The sequence below is a fragment of the Nerophis ophidion genome, linkage group LG11 (assembly GCF_033978795.1).
Source record: "Nerophis ophidion isolate RoL-2023_Sa linkage group LG11, RoL_Noph_v1.0, whole genome shotgun sequence".
Lineage (NCBI taxonomy): Eukaryota > Metazoa > Chordata > Actinopteri > Syngnathiformes > Syngnathidae > Nerophis > Nerophis ophidion.
In genome coordinates, this window is record NC_084621.1 from 12,861,155 (window position 1) to 12,883,904 (window position 22,750).

General features: G+C 43.0%; 1 protein-coding gene across 1 annotated transcript in view; it reads left to right on the plus strand.

The window, feature by feature from the left end:
• The first annotated feature begins 4,461 nt into the window (after positions 1-4,461).
• Positions 4,462-22,750, plus strand: part of rspo1 (R-spondin 1) — a 70,034-nt gene continuing 51,745 nt past the window's right edge. Inside the window, exon 1 of the mRNA XM_061914695.1 lies at positions 4,462-4,703. The gene's annotated coding sequence lies outside the window, so the exon portion shown is untranslated. The remainder of the gene's footprint in view (positions 4,704-22,750) is intronic.

Below are 22,750 nucleotides of genomic sequence, written 5' to 3' on the forward strand. Positions count from 1 at the left end.
AGCTGATTAATGTCAAACAATTAACCCTCGATTGGTCCATCACCTCTGCTGTTCATATATCGCCCAAAAGAAAGTGCTATTTTCAACAAAAGGCATTGAAGTTCCCCGATTGTGCAAGAGTGACTTTTTATTGATGTTCTAACTTCAATATGTGTCCCTGGAGCTTGTTTATGAGCAATAAACGTGAGAAAAATCCATCATCCCCCGCACTTGTTTACTCGCTTTTGAGAGTAGACGCGCACAATTTGAACAAAGTACAAACGTAGACATGTCACATACGTATACAAGTTTGTATTTTTATTTTGCCTAAACCCCCGGGATGGCTTGCTTCCCATCAATATGCGTTCGTCTCTGGCTCCAACTCCAACAACGTCTCTCATTCCAGCTGCTGCTAATAAGGGCGACAGGTGATTAGATAACAAGACCCAGTTGGGCAATCTACTCACCTGCCGCTGACTTCGAGGCCGGTCCTTACACACCCCGCTGCGCGGCAGGCCCGCAGGCCACGCCCGCCTCCACAGGTACATTAAACATATGTTTATTATTGTAATTGAAGAACAGGTTTGTCCTTAAATAAAATAGTGAAATCACTCTACAACTTGTCTTTTAGTAGTAAGTAAACAAACAAAGGCTCCTAATTAGTCTGCTGATGTATGCAGTAACATATTGTGTCATTTGTCATTCTCTTATTTTGTCAACATTATAAAGGACAAGCTGTAAAAATCGATTATTAATCTACTTGTTCATTCACTGTTAATATATGCTTATTTTCCGTTTCAACATGTTCTATCTACACTTCTGTTAAAATGTAATAATCACTTATTCTTCTGTTGTTTGATACTTTACATTAGTTTTGGATGATGCCATAAATTTGGGTATCGATCCGATACCAAGTAGTTACAGGATCATACTTTGGTCATAATTTAAGTTCTCATGTGTCCAGGTGCTAATAGGGGCGACAGGTGATTAGATAACAAGACCCAGCTGGGCAATCTACTCACCTGCCGCTGACTTCGAGGCCGGTCCTTATACACCCCGCTCCGCGGCATGCCCGCAGGCCACGCCCGCCTCCACAGGTACATTAAACATATGTTTATTATTGTAATTGAAGAACAGGTTTGTCCTTAAATAAAATAGTGAAATCCCTCTACAACTTGTCTTTTAGTAGTAAGTAAACAAACAAAGGCTCCTAATTAGTCTGCTGATGTATGCAGTAACATATTGTGTCATTTGTCATTCTCTTATTTTGTCAACATTATAAAGGACAAGCTGTAAAAATCGATTATTAATCTACTTGTTCATTCACTGTTAATATCTGCTTATTTTCCGTTTCAACATGTTCTATCTACACTTCTGTTAAAATGTAATAATCACTTATTCTTCTGTTGTTTGATACTTTACATTAGTTTTGGATGATGCCATAAATTTGGGTATCGATCCGATACCAAGTAGTTACAGGATCATACTTTGGTCATAATTTAAGTTCTCATCTGTCCAGGTGGTAATAGGGGCGACAGGTGATTAGATAACAAGACCCAGCTGGGCAATCTACTCACCTGCCGCTGACTTCGAGGCTGGTCCTTATACACCCCGCTCCGCGGCATGCCCGCAGGCCACGCCCCCCTCCACAGGTACATTAAACATATGTTTATTATCGTAATTGAAGAACAGGTTTGTCCTTAAATAAAATAGTGAAATCCCTCTACAACTTGTCTTTTAGTAGTAAGTAAACAAACAAAGGCTCCTAATTAGTCTGCTGATGTATGCAGTAACATATTGTGTCATTTGTCATTCTCTTATTTTGTCAACATTAAAAAGGACAAGCTGTAAAAATCGATTATTAATCTACTTGTTCATTCACTGTTAATTCATGCTTATTTTCCATTTCAACATGTTCTATCTACACTTCTGTTAAAATGTAATAATCACTTATTCTTCTCTTCTTTGATACTTTACATTAGTTTTGATGATGCCATAAATTTGGGTATCGAGCCGATACCAAGTAGTTACAGGATCATACTTTGGTCATAATTTAAGTTCTCATGTGTCCAGGTGCTAATAGGGGCGACAGGTGATTAGATAACAAGACCCAGCTGGGCAATCTACTCACCTGCCGCTGACTTCGAGGCCGGTCCTTATACACCCCGCTCCGCGGCATGCCCACAGGCCACGCCCCCCCTCCCTCCCCACAGGTACATTAAATATATGTTTATTATTGTAATTGAAAAAACAGGTTTGTCCTTAAATAAAATAGTGAAATCCCTCTACAACTTGTCTTTTAGTAGTAAGTAAACAAACAAAGGCTCCTAATTAGTCTGCTGATGTATGCAGTAACATATTGTGTCGTTTGTCATTCCCTTATTTTGTCAACATTATAAAGGACAAGCTGTAAAAATCGATTATTAATCTACTTGTTCATTCACTGTTAATATATGCTTATTTTCCATTCCAACGTGTTCTATCTACACTTCTGTTAAAATGTAATAATCACTTATTCTTCTGTTGTTTGATACTTTACATTAGTTTTGGATGATGCCATAAATTTGGGTATCGATCCGATACCAAGTAGTTACAGGATCATACTTTGGTCATAATTTCAGTTTTCATGTGTCCAGGTGCTAATAGGGGGGACAGGTGATTAGATAACAAGACCCAGCTGGGCAATCGACTCACCTGCCGCTGACTTCGAGGACGGTCCTTACACACCCCGCTCCGCGGCATGCCCGCAGGCCACGCCCCCCTCCACAGGTACATTAAACATATGTTTATTATTGTAATTGAAGAACAGGTTTGTCCTTAAATAAAATAGTGAAATCCCTCTACAACTTGTCTTTTAGTAGTAAGTAAACAAACAAAGGCTCCTAATTAGTCTGCTAATGTATGCAGTAACATATTGTGTCGTTTGTCATTCCCTTATTTTGTCAACATTATAAAGGACAAGCTGTAAAAATCGATTATTAATCTACTTGTTCATTCACTGTTAATATATGCTTATTTTCCATTTCAACGTGTTCTATCTACACTTCTGTTAAAATGTAATAATCACTTATTCTTCTGTTGTTTGATACTTTACATTAGTTTTTGATGATGCCATAAATTTGGGTATCGATCCGATACCAAGTTTATAGTTACAGGATCATACATTGGTCATAATTTAAGTTCTCACGTGTACAGGTGCTAATAAGGGCGACAGGTGATTAGATAACAAGACCCAGCTGGGCAATCTACTCACCTGCCGCTGACTTCGAGGCCGGTCCTTACACACCCCGCTCCGCGGCAGGCCCGCAGGCCACGCCCCCGTCCACAAGTACATTAAACATATGTTTATTACTGTAATTGAAGAACAAGTGTGTCCTTAAATAAAATAGTGAATGTAATAATCACTTATTCTTCTCTTCTCTGATACTTTACATTAGTTTTGGATGAGACCACAAATTTGGGTATCGGTCCAATACCAAGTAGTTACAGGATCATACATTAGTCCTGAGTTTAAAAACATAATATGATGGGGTTTTTTTTAAAAGAAAAAATATTTTGTAATGATAAAAAATATGTATGTAATCATAGTAGTATTGACTACTTGGTATCATTACAGTGGATGTCAGGTGTAGATCCACCCATGGCGTTTGTTTACATTTTGACGTTGTATCTTCCTACGGTGTGTAGTGAAGCATGTTTAGCTATTGCTCGTCATGTACTTGTAAAAAAATTACTTTATTTGTCGCCATGGAGGTGACGGATAGTGATTTAGAAGTAGCTACATCACTGCAGACTGCGGATGGACATTAGACATGTTTTAAAGCATCTCTTCCTGAGGGTGTTACAGTGTTGTAACTTCACCTTCATTGTTAGTTTTTAAGCCAAAATGTGTCCGTTCTCCTTTTTCTGTCTACACGCTGTGTCTGCTTGTAAGTACTCTGTGATTGTGCGCTGCCGAACATGCTCCTCTGCTTGTAAAACCAGCAATGTCATGCCCAGGAACCGGTACTTTTCAAACGGAGTATAGTACCGTTTTTGATTCATTAGTACCGCAATACTATACTAGTAGCAGTATAGACTTAGACTTCCTTTTTATTGTCATCCAAATTTGAACATTACAGTACAGATAAGAATGAAATTTCATTCTTATCTGTACTGTAAAGTTCAAATTTGAATGACAATAAAAAGGAAGTCTAAGTCTATCCTGTGTGTGTGGCCACTACATCATGAAGTTTTGGGGGGGGGGATACAATAAATAAATAAAACAGGCTTCGCTACACATCTTAAAAACTGAAAATTTCATTTTTGATTTAAAAAAACAAACAAAAAAACATGACTCGTGACTCATTAAGTGCATATATTGCTGCTTTTGTGCAGCTCTCTCCTATGTGGGTGCAGAGTTTTTGTGGGCGGGGCTTCCTTCACAGCTGAGAGCGTCGGATGCAAATATCTCAGCCAACAGTCCACTTGCAGCACTTTGAAGGCTGCAGTGCTCCAACCTGGATTCAAACCCTGCAGGAGCTTCCAACACATGACATCATTGGAATATATTACCTTGTTTTCTTTGAATTGGACTATTTCCTTCTAGCTTGACTGCTTCTTTAAAAAAAAAAAAAAAAAATTCAGTGATAGCAGAGTTGCTGGAAGCTGTGTAATCAGTGGAAGTATTTTTTTCCTGAACCAGCCACACCTGAAGCGTGTGAAGAGTGGATTTTATTGCACGGGTGAGCTGATCCATTTTTAATAATGTTTATTTTAGCCAGGCCAGGGAGCGTGATAGCTTAAAAAGGCGAATGTTTGGGAGTATCGGTGGTCTGTAACTTGTTCGACTGTAGAGAATATCGTGTTATTGTCACTTTAAAGTATATGTAAACACCTTATCTTTGATGGGTTTGACTAACTGTGCAATACCAAAAAAGACCGAGCAGGTAGGACAGGGACTAGTGCGAATTTCTCATCCAATTCATGCCTGGTTCTATGGTTATCATCACCTCTCTTCTGGTAGCCGCTGTTCTAAATGTGTCCACTAGATGTCGCAATAGCAATTCTTTGTAGATGATGCTACATACCGGTATCTACAAAACTCTTCTGGTAGCCGCTGTTTTTGGTCAAATTCCGAATGATTCGACGGGCGACCGTCGCCTTTCAAGGGTTCGGGGTCTAAAAGAGCGTTGCTCGCTACTTGTAGCTAACGTCCTAAGGAAGGGCTTATCAACTGGCGGCTCGTGGGCCAAATAGGAACAACAAACATTTTTGCAGCGATGTCGTAAAACACGGGTGACAAACGTACGGAACAGTTTTCTTACAAGGCCCCGCGGGATGAGTTTGCCAAGTTTGAAAAGGAGCCGAAATTATCGAATGAAAGAAACCGCTGTTCTAAATGTCTCCACTAGATGTCGCAATAGCAATTCTTTGTAGATGATGTTACATACCGGTATCTACAAAACTCTTCTGGTAGCCGCCGTTTTTGGTCAAATTCCGAATGATTCGACGGGCGACCGTCGCCTTTCAAGGGTTCGGGGTCTAAAAGAGCGTTGCTCGCTACTTGTAGCTAACTTCCTAAGAAAGGGCTTATCAACTGGCGGCTCGTGGGCCAAATAGGAACAACAAACATTTTTGCAGCGATGTCCTAAAACACGGGTGACAAACGTACGGAACAGTTTTCTTACACGGCCCCGCGGGATGAGTTTGCCAAGTTTGAAAAGGAGACGAAATTATCGAATGAAAGAAACCGCTTTTCTAAATGTCTCCACTAGATGTCGCAATAGCAATTCTTTGTAGATGATTCTACATACCGGTATCTACAAAACTCTTCTGGTAGCCGCCGTTTTTGGTCAAATTCCGAATGATTCGACGGGCGACCGTCGCCTTTCAAGGGTTCGGGGTCTAAAAGAGCGTTGCTCGCTACTTGTAGCTAACTTCCTAAGAAAGGGCTTATCAACTGGCGGCTCGTGGGCCAAATAGGAACAACAAACATTTTTGCAGTGATGTCCTAAAACACGGGTGACAAACGTATGGAACAGTTTCTTACACGGCCCCGCGGGATGAGTTTGTCAAGTTTGAAAAGGTGACGAAATTATCGAATGAAAGAAACCGCTGTTCTAAATGTCTCCACTAGATGTCGCAATAGCAATTCTTTGTAGATGATGCTACATACCGGTATCTACAAAACTCTTCTGGTAGCCGCCGTTTTTGGTCAAATTCCGAATGATTCGACGGGCGACCGTCGCCTTTCAAGGGTTCGGGGTCTAAAAGAGTGTTGCTCGCTACTTGTAGCTAACTTCCTAAGAAAGGGCTTATCAACTGGCGGCTCGTGGGCCAAATAGGAACAACAAACATTTTTGCAGTGATGTCCTAAAACACGGGTGACAAACGTATGGAACAGTTTCTTACACGGCCCCGCGGGATGAGTTTGCCAAGTTTGAAAAGGTGACGAAATTATCGAATGAAAGAAACCGCTGTTCTAAATGTCTCCACTAGATGTCGCAATAGCAATTCTTTGTAGATGATGCTACATACCGGTATCTACAAAACTCTTCTGGTAGCCGCCGTTTTTGGTCAAATTCCGAATGATTCGACGGGCGACCGTCGCCTTTCAAGGGTTCGGGGTCTAAAAGAGCGTTGCTCGCTACTTGTAGCTAACTTCCTAAGAAAGGGCTTATCAACTGGCGGCTCGTGGGCCAAATAGGAACAACAAACATTTTTGCAGCGATGTCCTAAAACACGGGTGACAAACGTACGGAACGGTTTTCTTACACGGCCCCGCGGGATGAGTTTGCCAAGTTTGAAAAGGAGCCGAAATTATCAAATAAAAGAAACCGCTGTTCTAAATGTGTCCACTAGATGTCGCAATAGCAATTCTTTGTAGATGATGCTACATACCGGTATCTACAAAACTCTTCTGGTAGCCGCCGTTTTTGGTCAAATTCCGAATGATTCGACGGGCGACCGTCGCCTTTCAAGGGTTCGGGGTCTAAAAGAGCGTTGCTCGCTACTTGTAGCTAACTTCCTAAGAAAGGGCGTATCAACTGGCGGCTCGTGGGCCAAATAGGAACAACAAACATTTTTGCAGCAATGTCCTAAAACACGGGTGACAAACGTACGGAACGGTTTTCTTACACGGCCCCGCGGGATGAGTTTGCCAAGTTTGAAAAGGAGCCGAAATTATCGAATAAAAGAAACCGCTGTTCTAAATGTGTCCACTAGATGTCGCAATAGCAATTCTTTGTAGATGATGCTACATACCGGTATCTACAAAACTCTTCTGGTAGCCGCCGTTTTTGGTCAAATTCCGAATGATTCGACGGGCGACCGTCGCCTTTCAAGGGTTCGGGGTCTAAAAGAGCGTTGCTCGCTACTTGTAGCTAACTTCCTAAGAAAGTGCTTATCACCTGGCGGCTCGTGGGCCAAATAGGAACAACAAACATTTTTGCAGCGATGTCCTAAAACACGGGTGACAAACGTACGGAACAGTTTTCTTACACGGCCCCGCGGGATGAGTTTGCCAAGTTTGAAAAGGAGACAAAATTATCGAATGAAAGAAACCGCTGTTCTAAATGTGTCCACTAGATGTCGCAATAGCAATTCTTTGTAGATGATGCTGCATAGCGGTATCTACAAAACTCTACTGGTAGCCGCCGTTTTTGGTCAAATTCCGAATGATTCGACGGGCGACGGTCGCCTTTCAGGGGTTCGGGGTCTAAAAGAGCGTTGCTCGCTACTTGTAGCTAACTTCCTAAGAAAGGGCTTATCAACTGGCGGCTCGTGGGCCAAATAGGAACAACAAACATTTTTGCAGAGATGTCCTAAAACACGGGTGACAAACGTACGGAACTGTTTTCTTACACGACCCCGCGGGATGAGTTTGCCAAGTTTGAAAAGGTGACGAAATTATCGAATGAAAGAAACCGCTGTTCTAAATGTCTCCACTAGATGTCGCAATAGCAATTCTTTGTAGATGATGCTACATACCGGTATCTACAAAACTCTTCTGGTAGCCGCCGTTTTTGGTCAAATTCCGAATGATTCGACGGGCGACCGTCGCCTTTCAAGGGTTCGGGGTCTAAAAGAGCGTTGCTCGCTACTTGTAGCTAACTTCCTAAGAAAGGGCTTATCAACTGGCGGCTCGTGGGCCAAATAGGAACAACAAACATTTTTGCAGCGATGTCCTAAAACACGGGTGACAAACGTACGGAACAGTTTTCTTACACGGCCCCGCGGGATGAGTTTGCCAAGTTTGAAAAGGAGATGAAATTATCGAATGAAAGAAACCGCTGTTCTAAATGTGTCCACTAGATGTCGCAATAGCAATTCTTTGTAGATGATGCTACATACCGGTATCTACGAAATAAACCACATGTTAGTGCACCAGTCGAGGAAAATGAGCAAACTACATAAATACCATACTGTATTCCCTTGAATTGCCGGCGGGGCGCTAATTAGTTTAAAATCTCTTTTCGCTCCGGCGTTTACCAAAGGCATGCGGTAAATGTAGGCCTGCGCTTATAAATTTGAGGGTGATGTAAGGATACCATCATGAAAAGCACCTTTAATTAAAAAAAAAACGTTATTATGGTCTTACCTTTACTTATAAATGAAGTCCATGTGCAGCTCCTTCTGATCAAAAGCATCGATAACTTGTTTATAGAAGTCTTCCTTATTTTTCTTCAGTTTTAAAACTCTCTCTTTTTCGATTGAGATCTTCCTTTATTACCTCCTGCTTCGATTGAAAGTGCAGTTTAGAAAACGGTTTTATTTTAGATATGTAATCCTCCATGTTAAAAGTGCAAGCGAGAGGAAAAAATTATCTCTTGCTGCTTGTTGTCACTTCTTCTGCAGCCGAGTAGTCGCAAGAAGGATCACTAGCGCCCTCTACCACCAGGAGGCGGGAGTCATTTAGTGACACATATTTGGCACACGCAGCTACGGTATATTACTAAAACATAGCTGCTTACTGTTCTTTTTAGCATATTCAATAACTTGGACCTTAAATCCTACTGAATAGCTCTTAATCTTCTTCCCTTTATGCGATTTCAAATTATTGAAATCAACCTCCTCCATTTTGAAAATGATGACAGGTGAAGTGTCACTTGTGACGTGACGAGTTTGACCCGGGGGAAATTCTAGACATACGCTAATAAAAATAATATTTTGCGAAACGAGTTTGACCCGACGTTAATCCTGAGCCGGCGGTAATGCTAAGCATGCGCTAATTATTTTGCGAAAAGAGTTTGACCCGGCAGTAATTCTTGGCAGGCGCATACTATATACCTGGCGGCAATTCAAGGAAATACAGTAATGCCTTTTCTCAGTGGCACTCCCCTTTTGTTTATTTTTGGTTTAAGCATTAGATACCTTTTTACCTGCACCCTGCCTCCCGCTGTCGTCTGCATATTGTGATCAGGACTAACCATCGTTGTCTCACACGACGTGTTCCCGACATCTACAAAGCAATTAGCTCCCGCCTGCCACCTACTGATATGGTATGGTATAACACGGTTACACTGCCAAACTCTAGACAGCACCGACGCTCAAAAACGGCACATAATTTGCAGACTATAATTACTGGTTTGCAAAAAATGCTTCCAACCCAAATAGGTGAAACTGTATAATCTCCTCCATAATGAATTAATTAACGTGGACCCCGACTTAAACAAGTTGAAAAACGTATTGGTGTTACCATTTATTAGGTATCGCACCGCAGGTCATGTAAACAATGCACACCACTGCACAACACACATCATGCTAGCAGCGACCGGGCTAGGACAACATGTAAGAGCCAGAGCTGGTAGACCCTCCTGCCTCGTTAACATCTCCCGTTTGGGAACACTTCGGCTGCGCGGTGCGATACAACAATGGAGGACAGAGGTTTGGCGACATAGTTGAGCAGCAGTAGGGTATACTTCTGCCAACCCGTCAAACATGCTAACCCCTTTGAAGCGTCACCACCGCATTCAAAAAGCCTCTCCTTCGGCGAGTCAGGCAGGGCTGAAGCAATAACAATTGTTCATATAGCAGCAGATTTAAGACCATCCATCCATCCATTTTCTACTGCTTGTCCCGTCTGGGGTCGCAGGGGTTGCTGTATTGCATTAAAAACTAGATTTTGACCCACTTCTATGGTGGAAGAACAATGAGCCCATATCTCCTCTTACTGCCAAGTTAGCCAGGCTGGGAGAAAAGAAAAGTTAATCTAAGGCTGAGTTGACTTGAAACTGTTTAATGTTGCACTTTTTATATGTAGAAGAAAAGTTTTGTCATTTTATTTCATCTGAGCAATTTAATGTTGATGAACGTGGACCCCGACTTAAACAAGTTGAAAAACGTATTGGTGTTACCATTTAGTGGTCAATTGTACGGAATATGTACTGTACTGTGCAATCTAAAAATAAAAGTGTCAATCAATCAATCAAAACCTTGTTTTTCAGTTGTGTGAAGGTCACAGACCGGTTGGATGTGTTACCAACGGATTGCCTTTCAGGACTTAAATAATTGATGGCTTCAAACACCGATGACATCTATTAGACAGACAAGAAGCAAGGAATTAAACATAGACAGAATTTAATTTAGCTCATTGAGAAGAAACGTCTGGGCTGTACTCTTTGTACAGTCTACCACCAATCTCTGACCAAAGGTTGCACGCCTCCTCTTTTATGTGGACTTTCCCCGATTACACGGCAACAGCTGTTTCAAAGGGGAGAAGGGGTCGTAAACAGCCGTTGCCCTGGGTCACAAAACAGTTCAAAGAAAAGATGCCCAGAGCTTGCGTCAGGTCCTGCTGCCTCTCTGCTTTGTAGATCTCGGGTCAAGACAACATTTTCCAAATATTTAAAACTGCATAATCTCCCACGTCACACCAGACTGTCTCTCACGGCACAGTGGTTGAAAAACACCTTGTTTTGCAGTTGTGCGAAGGTCACAGACAGCTTGGATGTTTTACCAATGGATTGTCTTTCAGGGCTTAAATAATTGATGGATCACACATGCAAAAGGAGGCCATTTAATCTGCAGGGCTGTGTTTCATAGAGCCATGAAGGTTCAGCAGTGGGCTATTAACACTAAAGAGGTTGTTTTTTTTAATAAAGTAAACGAACTGACGAAAGTTGACCTCATGCATTGAAGAAGTCGGAGGTCTCAGGTGGCTGGAATGAAGCGCTGGTCCTGAGCCGCCCCTCGGCGGAGTAAGATCGAGGTTATGAAATAGTTTCTGGCACTTGTGTGGCGTTACTCACTGTTGTTGTTCACAGCCTTGTTGCAGGCGAGCGCTGGTGGCCAAGTGTCTGTCTTTCATGTCACAAACAGGTGCCGCATCTTGTTTTTATTTGTTCGGGCTCGGTCAGGACTTCAGCCCACTTGGTTAGTATTTGTTTTCTCACCTGACATTACACTTTTAAAAGTAGCTAAATATCCTCATTAGGCCATAATTAGAACAATGTTTAATTAATTCCATGTGCCATCATTTTATAAACTTGGCATTACTTTCAAACTTGTTGTTTACTTTGGCTTTCCCCGTGACACAAGTCAGAACAGCAGGTCCGTTACATAAATGAGCATTTACTACAAACCCCGTTTCCATATGAGTTTGGAATTTGTGTTAGATGTAAATATAAACAGAATACGATGATTTGCAAATCGTTTTCTATCCATATCCATATCCAGCAAGAAATCTGCGTTCAAAGGACTCCGGCTTATTAGTGATTCCCAAAGCCCAAAAAAAGTCTGCGGGCTCCAGTACTCTGGAATGCCCTCCCGGTAACAGTTCGAGATGCCACCTCAGTAGAAGCATTTAAGTCTCACCTTAAAACTCATTTGTATACTCTAGCCTTTAAATAGACTCCCTTTTTAGACCAGTTGATCTGCCGTTTCTTTTCTTTTTCTTCTATGTCCCACTCTCCCTTGTGGAGGGGGTCCGGTCCGATCCGGTGGCCATGTACTGCTCGCCTGTGTATCGGCTGGGGACATCTCTGCGCTGCTGATCCGCCTCCGCTTGGGATGGTTTCCTGCTGGCTCCGCTGTGAACGGGACTCTCGCTGCTGTGTTGGATCCGCTTTGGACTGGACTCTCGCGACTGTGTTGGATCCATTATGGACTGAACTTTCACAGTATCATGTTAGACCCGCTCGACATCCATTGCTTTCCTCCTCTCCAAGGTTCTCATAGTCATCATTGTCACCGATGTCCCACTGGGTCATTATTGTCACCGATGTCCCACTGGGTGTGAGTTTTCCTTGCCCTTATGTGGGCCTACCGAGGATGTCGTAGTGGTTTGTGCAGCCCTTTGAGACACTAGTGATTTAGGGCTATATAAGTAAACATTGATTAATTGATTGATTGATATTCAGTTGAATATGCAACAAAGATATTTGATCTTCAAACTGATAAACCTTTTTCATTTTTTTTTTGGCAAATAATCATTAACTTTAGAATTTGATGCCAGCAACACGTGACAAAGAAGTTGGGAAAGGTGGCAATAAATACTGATAAAGTTGATGAATGCTCATCAAACACTTATTTGGAACATCCCACAGGTGAACAGGCTAATTGGGAACAGGTGGGTGCCATGATTGGGTATAAAAACAGCTTCCCAAAAAATGTTCAGTCTTTCACAAGAAAGGGGTCTCCGCGGTCGTATTTTACACTTCATAATGCACCACACGTTTTCAATGGGAGACAGGTCTGGACTACAGGCAGGCCAGTCTAGTACACCCACTCTTTTACTATGAAGCCCCGCTGTTGTAACACATGGCTTGCCATTGTCTTGTTGAAATAAGCAGGGGCTGACAGATGCTGGATTTTCAACTTTACGCCTATAACAATCCAGATGGTTCTTTTCCTCTTTGTTCAGGAGGACACAGTTTCCAAAAACAATTTGAAATGTGGACTCGTCAGACCACAGAACACTTTTCCGTTTTGCATCAGTCCATCTTAGATGACCTTTTTGGATGTTGTTGATAAATGGCTTTCGCTTTGCATAGTAGAGCTTTAACTTGCACTTACAGATGTAGCGACCAACTGTATTTATTGACAGTGGTTTTCTGAAGTGTTCCTGAGCCCATGTGGTGATATCCTTTAGAGATTGATGTCGGTTTTTGATACAGTGCCGTCTGAGGGATGGAAGGTCACGGTCATTCAATGTTGGTTTCCAGCCATGCCGCTTACGTGGAGTGATTTCTCCAGATTCTCTGAACCTTTTGATGATATTATGGAGCGTAGATGTTGAAATCCCTACATTTCTTGCAACTGCACTTTGAGAAATGTTGTTCTTAAACTGTTTGACTATTTGCTCACGCAGTTGTGGACAAAGGGGTGTACCTCGCCCCATCCTTTCTTGTGAAAGACTGAGCATTTTTTTTAGGAAGCTGTTTTTATACCCAATCATGGCACCCACCTGTTCCCAATTAGCCTGCACACCCGTGGTATGTACCAAATAAGTGTTTGATGAGCATTCCTCAACTTTATCAGTATTTATTGCCACCTTTCCCAACTTTTTTGTCACGTGTTGCTGGCATCAAATTCAAAAGTTAATGATTATTCGCAACAACAACAAAATGTTGATCAGTTTGAACATCAAATATGTTGTCTTTGTAGCATATTCAACTGAATATGGCTTGAAAGTGTTTTGCAAATCATTGTATTCCGTTTCTATTTACATCTAACACAATTTCCCAACTCATATGGAAACGGGGTTTGTGTAAGTGTCAGGTGCAAACACTGATGACATCTATTAAACAAACAAGAAGCAAGGAATTAAACAGAGACAGAATTCAATTTAAGTCATTGAGAAGAAACATCTGGGCTGTACTCCTTGTAGGTCTTCCACCAATCTCTGACCAAAGGTTGCACGCCTCCTCTTTTATATGGACTTTCCCAGATTACATGGCAACAGCTGTTTCAAAGGGGAGAAGGGGTCGTAAACAGCCGTTGCCTGTGGGTCACAAAACAGTTCAAAGAAAAGATGCCTGGAGCTTGCGTCAGGTCTTGCTGCCTCTCTGCTTTGTAGATCTCGGGTCTAGACAATATCTTTGTGTGGATTACAATAGATCAAAGAAACCAACGCCTTCATGTCTCTTACCATCGTACACAGTGGAGTTTTACAGGCCGCTTTTGTCTGCATGCCGGTAACAGAAAGTGTGTCCTGACAATAAGAATCTACAGAAATTTCAAATATGAAAAATGGATGCATGCATATAGATGTTTGGACTACAGTAGTTCCTCAGTTTGTTATGTTACAGAGCTTTTTCTAACTGAGTAGTATTTGTATCAAAAATCAGCATCTTCCACTGAACTTAACTGAAATCCATTTATTTCAACAGCACAATTTTAACATGTTGATATAATGTAATTACGATCGGCATTTACCTTGGAGTGGACTTCCATGACATGAGCGTTTTCCGTTCGGGCTCCAGTACTCTGAAATGCCCTCCCGGTAACAGTTCGAGATGCCACCTCAGTAGAAGCATTTAAGTCTCACCTTAAAACTCATTTGTATACTCTAGCCTTTAAATAGACTCCCTTTTTAGACCAGTTGATCTGCCGTTTCTTTTCTTTTTCTTCTATGTCCCACTCTCCCTTGTGGAGGGGGTCCGGTCCGATCCGGTGGCCATGTACTGCTTGCCTGTGTATCGGCTGGGGACATCTCTGCGCTGCTGATCCGCCTCCGCTTGGGATGGTTTCCTGCTGGCTCCGCTGTGAACGGGACTCTCGCTGCTGTGTTGGATCCGCTTTGGACTGGACTCTCGCAACTGTGTTGGATCCATTGTGGATTGAACTTTCACAGTATCATGTTAGACCCGCTCGACATCCATTGCTTTCCTCCTCTCCAAGGTTCTCATAGTCATCATTGTCACCGATGTCCCACTGGGTGTGAGTTTTCCTTGCCCTTATGTGGGCCTACCGAGGATGTCGTAGTGGTTTGTGCAGCCCTTTGAGACACTAGTGATTTAGGGCTATATAAGTAAATATTGATTGATTGATTGATTGATCTCCTTCCAGCTGCTCCTCTGTCAAACACACCATCAGAAGCTATCCCATATTTTCATGGATGAATATCCGCTGTTTAAATATTGTTTTAACATCCTTGGCCCGCGTCTGTGATACGCTCCAACCGCTTCACCAAGTCAACTATATTCACTGTTAATATCTGCTTATTTTCCGTTTCAACATGTTCTATCTACACTTCTGTTAAAATGTAATAATCACTTATTCTTCTGTTGTTTGATACTATACATTAGTTTTGGATGATACGACACATTTGGGTATCGATCCGATACCAAGTTTGTAGTTACAGGATCATACATTGGTCATAATTTAAGTTCTCACGTGTACAGGTGCTAATAAGGGCGACAGGTGATTAGATTAACAAGACCCAGCTGGGCAATCTACTCACCTGCCGCTGACTTCGAGGCAGGTCCTTACACACCCCGCTCCGTGGCAGGCCCGCAGGCCACGCCCCCATCCACAAGTGCATTAAACATATGTTTATTATTGTAATTGAAGAACAAGTTTGTCCTTAAATAAAATAGTGAACATACTAGACAACTTGTCTTCTAGAAGTAATAAACAAACAAAGACTCCTAATTAGTCTGCTGATGTGTGCAGTAACATATTGTGTCATTTATCAGTCCATTGTTTTGTCAACATTATAAAGGACAAGCTGTAAAAATCGATTATTAATCTACTTGTTCATTCACTGTTAATATCTGCTTATTTTCCGTTTCAACATGTTCTATCTACACTTCTGCAAGTTTGCACGTGTTTTAATATATGCAAAGCTTGAGAAAATCAGGCCCATTGTCTTTGAGCGTGTCAGCTGCCAGTTAACATCTCTCCAGCATCTGGATGATTTGTTTCTTTAATTCAATGAATATACCCACTCAGTGGTCTAGTGGTTAGAGTGTCCGCCCTGAGATGGGTAGGTTGTGAGTTCAAACCCCGGCCGAGTCATACCAAAGACTATAAAAATGGGAGCCATTACCTCCCTGCTTGGGACTCAGCATCAAGGCTTGGAATTGGGGGTTGAATCACCAAAAATGATTCCCGGGTGTGGCCACTGCTGCTGCTCACTGCTCCCCTCACCTCCCAGGGGGTGAACAAGGGTGATGTGTCAAATGCAGAGGACAATGTTCACCACACCTAGTGAGTGTGTGACAATCGTTGTTACTTTAACTTAATATAATATCCACTTCTCCTTCTCAGCACGATCCTTCACACTCGGGGAAAAAAAAAAAAAGGTATGTCCATATCTAGCTATAAGCCAACGCGAGCAAGTCAGACCCCATGTTTTGAGCGGACTTTACACGGTTCACTGGGACATTTCATCTGCCAACTAATAGCAGTGATGTTTACACAAAACCCAAAAGCAGTGAAGTTGTCAAATTGTGTAAATGGTAAATAAAAAAAATTGCAAATCATTTTTAACTTATATTCAATTGAATAGACTGCAAAGACAAGATATTTAACGTTGGGAAAACTTGATTATTTTTGGCAAATTTTAGCTCATTTGGAATTTGATGCCTGCGACATGTTTTAAAAAAAGCTGGCACGCGTGGCAAAAAATACTGAGCAAGTTGAGGAATGCTCATCAGACACTTATTTGGAACATCCCACAGGTGTGCAGGCTGATTGGGAACAGGTGGGTGCCGTGATTGAGTATAAAAACTGCTTCCATGAAATGCTCAGTCATTCACAAACGAGGACGGGGCGAGGGTCACCACTTTGTCAACAAATGCGTGATCAAATTGCCCGACAGTTTAAGAACAACATTTCTCAACCAGCTATTGCAAGGAATTTTGGGGATTTCACCATATATGCTCTGTAATATCATCAAAAGTATAGATGTCCGATAATATCAGACTGCCGATAATATCGGCTGGTAAATGCTTCAAAATGTATCGGTATCGGTTTGAAAAAGTAAAATTTATGACTTTTTAAAAAGGCTGCTGTACGGAGTGGTACACGGACGTAGGGAGAAGTACAGAGCACCAATAAACCTTTGCGTGCCGGCCCAATCACGTAATATCTACGGCTTTTTACACACACTGGTGAATGCAAGGCATACTTGGTCAACAGCCATACAGGTCACACTGAGGGTGGCCGTATAAGCAACTTTAACACGGTTACAAATATGTGTGAACCCACACCAAACAAGAATGACAAACACATCTGCACGGTGACACAACCTAAACACAACAGAACATATAGCCAGAACCCCTTGCAGCACTAACTCTTCCGGGACGCTATATACACCCCCCGCCTCAATCCCACCCACCTCAACCTCCTCATGCTCTCTCAGGGAGAGCATGTCCCAAATTCCAAGCTGCTGTTTTGAGGCATGTTAAAAACAAATAATGCACTTTGTGACTTCAATAATAAATATGGCAGTGCCATGTTGGCATTTTGTTCCATAACTTGAGAACATTTTTTGGGGAAAACCTTGTTACATTGTTTAATGTTTAATGTAAATTCCATCCATCCATTCCATTTTCTTCCGCTTATCCGAAGTCGGGTCGGGGGGGCAACAGCCTAAGCAGGGAAACCCAGACTCCCTTTCCCAAGCCACTTTGTCTAGCTCTTCCCGGGGGATCCCGAGGCGTTCCCAGGCCAGCCGGGAGACATAGTCTTCCCAACGTGTCCTGGGTCTTCCCCGTGGCCTCCTACCGGTTGGACGTGCCCTAAACACCTCCCTAGGGAGGCGTTCGGGTGGCATCCTGACCAGCTCATGACCATAGGTGAGGATGGGAACGTAGATCGACCGGTAAATTGAGAGCTTTGCCTTCCGGCTCAGCTCCTTCTTCACCACAACGGATCGGTACAACGTCCGCATTACTGAAGACGCCGCACCGATCCGCCTGTCGATCTCACCATCCACTCGTGAACAAGACTCCCTTGGTACTTGAACTCCTCCACTTGAGGCAGGGTCTCCTCACCCAACGTGGAATCACTGGCCACCCTTTAGTGTAAATTAGGCATAATAATGTGTTCATTCCACCACTGCATATATATATCGGTATTGGTTGATATCGGAATCAGTAATTAATAGTTGGACAATAAAAAAGTGGATATGTTTCTTTTACTTTTTATTCATAGCCTGTATGTAGAAGTGTCTGGTTGTATCTGCTGCTTTAATGTCTTTAATGTCTTTAATGTCCTTTGTGTTCTTTGATGTTTGATGTTTCGATGTGTTCTATGGCTATGAGTTGTTTTTTTTTCCCTTGGCCTCAGTCTGCACCCCCTCTCCAGGCCCCAGGCTAAGACCGATTTTTTTATTTTATTTAATCTTCTATTTTTTTCTCCACCCCCCCCCCCCCCCCCCCCCCCCCCCCCCCCCCCCCCCCCCCCCCTCCCCCCCCCCCCCTTGTATACCTGTATCTCATCTTTTTTGTAAGGGGCGCTGGAAGCCGGCAGACCCAGTCAGCGATCCTGTTCTGTCTCCCTGTAATGTTTGTCTGATCTTGAAAGGTATAGTGCTGAAAATTGTAATTTTCCTGAAGGAACTCTCCTGACGGAATAAATAAAGTACTATCTATCTATCTATCTATCTATCTATCTATTTAATATCGGAATATCGGCAAAAAAGCCATTATCGGACATCTCTAATTTCAAAGGTTGGAATATGTGCTTTTGCACGATATACTAGTCACTGTGGTAATGTAAATAGTCACTATGGTCATGTAAATCACAGCAGCTCAGAAGCAGTGTGGGTGGGGAGCGTTTCCACACAGCCTGAAATGTGGTTGTCAGGGATTTTTTACATTTAAGTTCTAAAGCTTAGTTGATGTATCAGATTTTATGAGGCCAGAGAGAAAGGACAAAAACAGATTCTATAAAAGCACGGTCAAACACGATCATTATGTTTTCTCAGACAGTCCAAACATCGATGAGCCTTCCTACACGCCGCATCACAGTTGTTGATGACTTTTATTAGTAGATTGCACAGTACAGTACATATTCCCTACAATTGACCACTAAATGTAACACCCCAGTAAGTTTTTCAACTTGTTTAAGTCGGGGTCCACGTTAATCAATTCATGGCAATTATAGTCCCCCAATGTGTTTATTTATACCTGAGACCTGGTTTTGAACAGAGTGTCTCTTCCTGAAGTCCACCAGCATGACTTTTGCTTTTGATGAGTTGAGCCGGAGCTTTGTGGACTTGGAGAAGGCATTCGACCGTGTCCCTCGGGAAGTCCTGTGGGGAGTGCTCAGAGAGTATGGGGTACCGGACTGTCTGATTGTGGCGGTCCGCTCCCTGTACGATCAGTGTCAGAGCTTGGTCCGCATTGCTGGCAGTAAGTCGGACACGTTTCCAGTGAGGGTTGGACTCTGCCAAGGCTGTCCTTTGTCACACATTCTGTTCATAACTTTTATGGACAGAATTTCTAGGCGCAGTCAAGGCGTTGAGGGGATCCGGTTTGGTGGCCACGGGATTAGGTCTCTGCTTTTTGCAGATGATGTAGTCCTGATGGCTTCATCTGACCGGGATCTTCAGCTCTCACTGGATCGGTTCGCAGCCGAGTGTGAAGCGACCGGAATGAGAATCAGCACCTCCAAGTCCGAGTCCATGGTTCTCGCCCGGAAAAGGATGGAGTGCCATCTCCGGGTTGGGGAGGAGACCCTGCCCCAAGTGGAGGAGTTCAAGTACCTAGGAGTCTTGTTCACGAGTGAGGGAAGAGTGGATCGTGAGATCGACAGGCGGATCGGTGCGGCGTCTTCAGTAATGCGGACGTTGTATCGATCCATTGTGGTGAAGAAGGAGCTGAGCCGGAAGGCAAAGCTCTCAATTTACCGGTCGATCTACGTTCCCATCCTCACCTATGGTCATGAGCTTTGGGTCATGACCGAAAGGATAAGATCACGGGTACAAGCGGCCGAAATGAGTTTCCTCCGCCGTGTGGCGGGTCTCTCCCTTAGAGATAGGGTGAGAAGCTCTGCCATCCGGGAGGAACTCAAAATAAAGCCGCTGCTCCTTCACATGGAGAGGAGCCAGATGAGATGGTTCGGGCATCTGGTCAGGATGCCACCTGAACGCCTCCCTAGGGAGGTGTTTAGGGCACGTCCAGCTGGTAGGAGGCTACGGGGAAGACCCAGGACACGTTGGGAAGACTATGTCTCCCAGCTGGCCTGGGGACGCCTCGGGATCCCCCGGGAAGAGCTAGACGAAGTGGCTGGAGATAGGGAAGTCTGGGCTTCCCTGCTTAGGCTGCTGCCCCCGCGACCCGACCTCGGATAAGCGGAAGATGATGGATGGATGGATGGATGAGCCGGAGGTCAGACTCATCACTCCAGCGCACAAAGTCATCAGCATTGGCAGCTTTCATCACCGTTTAGCAAAGGGATTGAGAAGGTGTGGATTAAAGGGAGAGGTTTTATTCTTCTCTTTCTCATGCACCCCAAATGATTATTGATGTTTGAAAGAAAATCTTTCTTTTTTTAGTTTGGAAAATAACAAACCTTCTCCAATAATTTAAAGTACATTGATGATAATGTTTTTCTTTTGTCCCCGATCCCTTAATTCAGGGGTGTCAGACTTGTTTTCATTTAGGGCCACATCACAGTTATTGTTGCCCTCAATGAGTAATATATGAATATACATGTGTATATCTAATAAATTAACAATAAGGGGTGTAACGGTACGTGTATTTGTATTGAACCGTTTCGGTTCGGTTCGGAGGTGTACCAAACGAGTACACATGCTAGCAGCGACCGGACTAAAACAATATGTAAAAGCCAGAGCTGGAAGGCCCTCCTGCCTCGTTAAGATGTCCCGTTTGGGAACACTTTGGCTGCGCGATACAACAATGGAGGACGGAGGTTTGCCGACATTGTTCAGCAGCTGCTTCTGAAAACGCGTCAAACGTGTGTTGCACCTTTCCTGCTTCCGACTCCCAAACCGTAGTCGAGGAGCGCAGGGGAGACACTCCTCCATGGCTTATGTATTCTCGGGGGCAACACCCTTCACTCTATCCGGCAGTGGATCTCCAGGGTAAATGAAGAGTCCGGCGATTAGTTGCAAATCGTGGCTTTATTGAGGTTTTGCACGCAGCCTATGCAACAAAACCGGAGTCAGTTTGGAGGGACTGGAGGAGGTGCGGATGAGGGGACATGGCGTCAGAGCTAGCACTGAGCGCTGGGAATGAGAGGCTTCGCGGTGTCATTGTTCATCCATGTGGACTGGACACTGGCCGAGAGTTGTCTTGGTTGCTTTGATGGGTCTGCTCCTGTCTCTGGCCATGCTCCCTCCACCCCAGCGGACGATGGCGTGGAACACCGCAGAGGCCACCACACTGGATATGTTTCTTTTACTTTTTATTCATAGTTGTTTGTAGAAGTGTCTGGTTGTATCTGCTGCTTTAATGTCTTTAATGTCCTTTGTGTTCTTTGATGTTTGATGTTTCCCTCTTACACACATGGAAAAGGGATGTGTACTATGGCTATGAGTTGTTGTTTTTTTTTTGCCTTGGCCTCAGTCTGCACCCCCTCTCCAGGGCCTAGGCTAAGACCGATTATTTTATTGTATTTTAATCTTCTATCCCCCCCCCTTTTTTTTTTTTACCTGTATCTCATCTTTTCTGTAAGGGGCGCTGGAAGCTGGCAGACCCGTCAGCAACCCTGTTCTGTCTCCCTGTAATGTTTGTTTGATTTTTAAAGGGATTGTGCTGAAAATTGTAATTTTCCTGAAGGAACTCTCCTGACGGAATAAATAAAGTACTATCTAATCTAATCTAAAACACTAGCCAACTCCCCGCACTCACTTACCGCTCCCTCACCTCGCTCGCCCACACACTCACCTCACATGCTGTGACATATTAAAGGGCCACACACACACACATACGCTACTCTCATAACACATGCTAACCCATTTGAAGCGTCACCACCGCATTTAAGCAGCCTCTCCTCGGCAAGTCTGGCAGGGCTAAAGCAATAACAAATGTTTTTATGGCAGCAGATTTAAGTCCATATTTCATTAAAAACTAGATTTTGACCCACTTCTATGGTGGAAGAACAATGAGCCCATATATCCTCTTACTGCCAAGTTAGCCAGGCTGGGGGGGAAAAGAAAAGTTAATCTAAGGCTGAGTTGACTTGAAACTGTTTAATGTTGCACTTTTTATATGTAGAAGAAAAGTTTTGTCATTTCATTTCATCTGAGCAAAAACTTGAGGCAGTTTAATGTTGATGAAAGTGGACCTAAACGAGTTGAAAAACTTATTGGGGTGTTACCATTTAGTGGTCAATTGTAGGGAATATGTACTGTACTGTGCAATCTACTAATAAAAGTCTCAATCAATCAATCAAAAAAAGCACTTTATGTGTAGAAAGGTTTTGTTAAGAAACCATTCTGAGCCTTATTTAGTTTTTATTTTATATATGTTGACCACATTGACCCTGGCAATGGACCATGTGTGTGCATGTATGTTATGCCATTGTTTACAAATTTAGTAAATGAATAACCAAAAAATGTATATTTTGTTGTTTTCTTACTGTACCGAAAATGAACCGAACCGTGACCTCTAAACCGAGGTACGTACCGAACCTAAATTTTTGTGTACCGTTACACCCCTAATTAACAATATTTTTTTTTACGCAGCTGCAAAAACTATTTAAATTTTACTTTAAAAACTGGCAGCTCAGTCACCAGAATTTTACAGTAAAAGCAGTGTTTGTTTTTTTTACAGCATATCAATCAATCAATCAATGTTTACTTAGATAGCCCTAAATCACTAGTGTCTCAAAGGGCTGCACAAACTACTACGACATCCTCGGTAGGCCCACA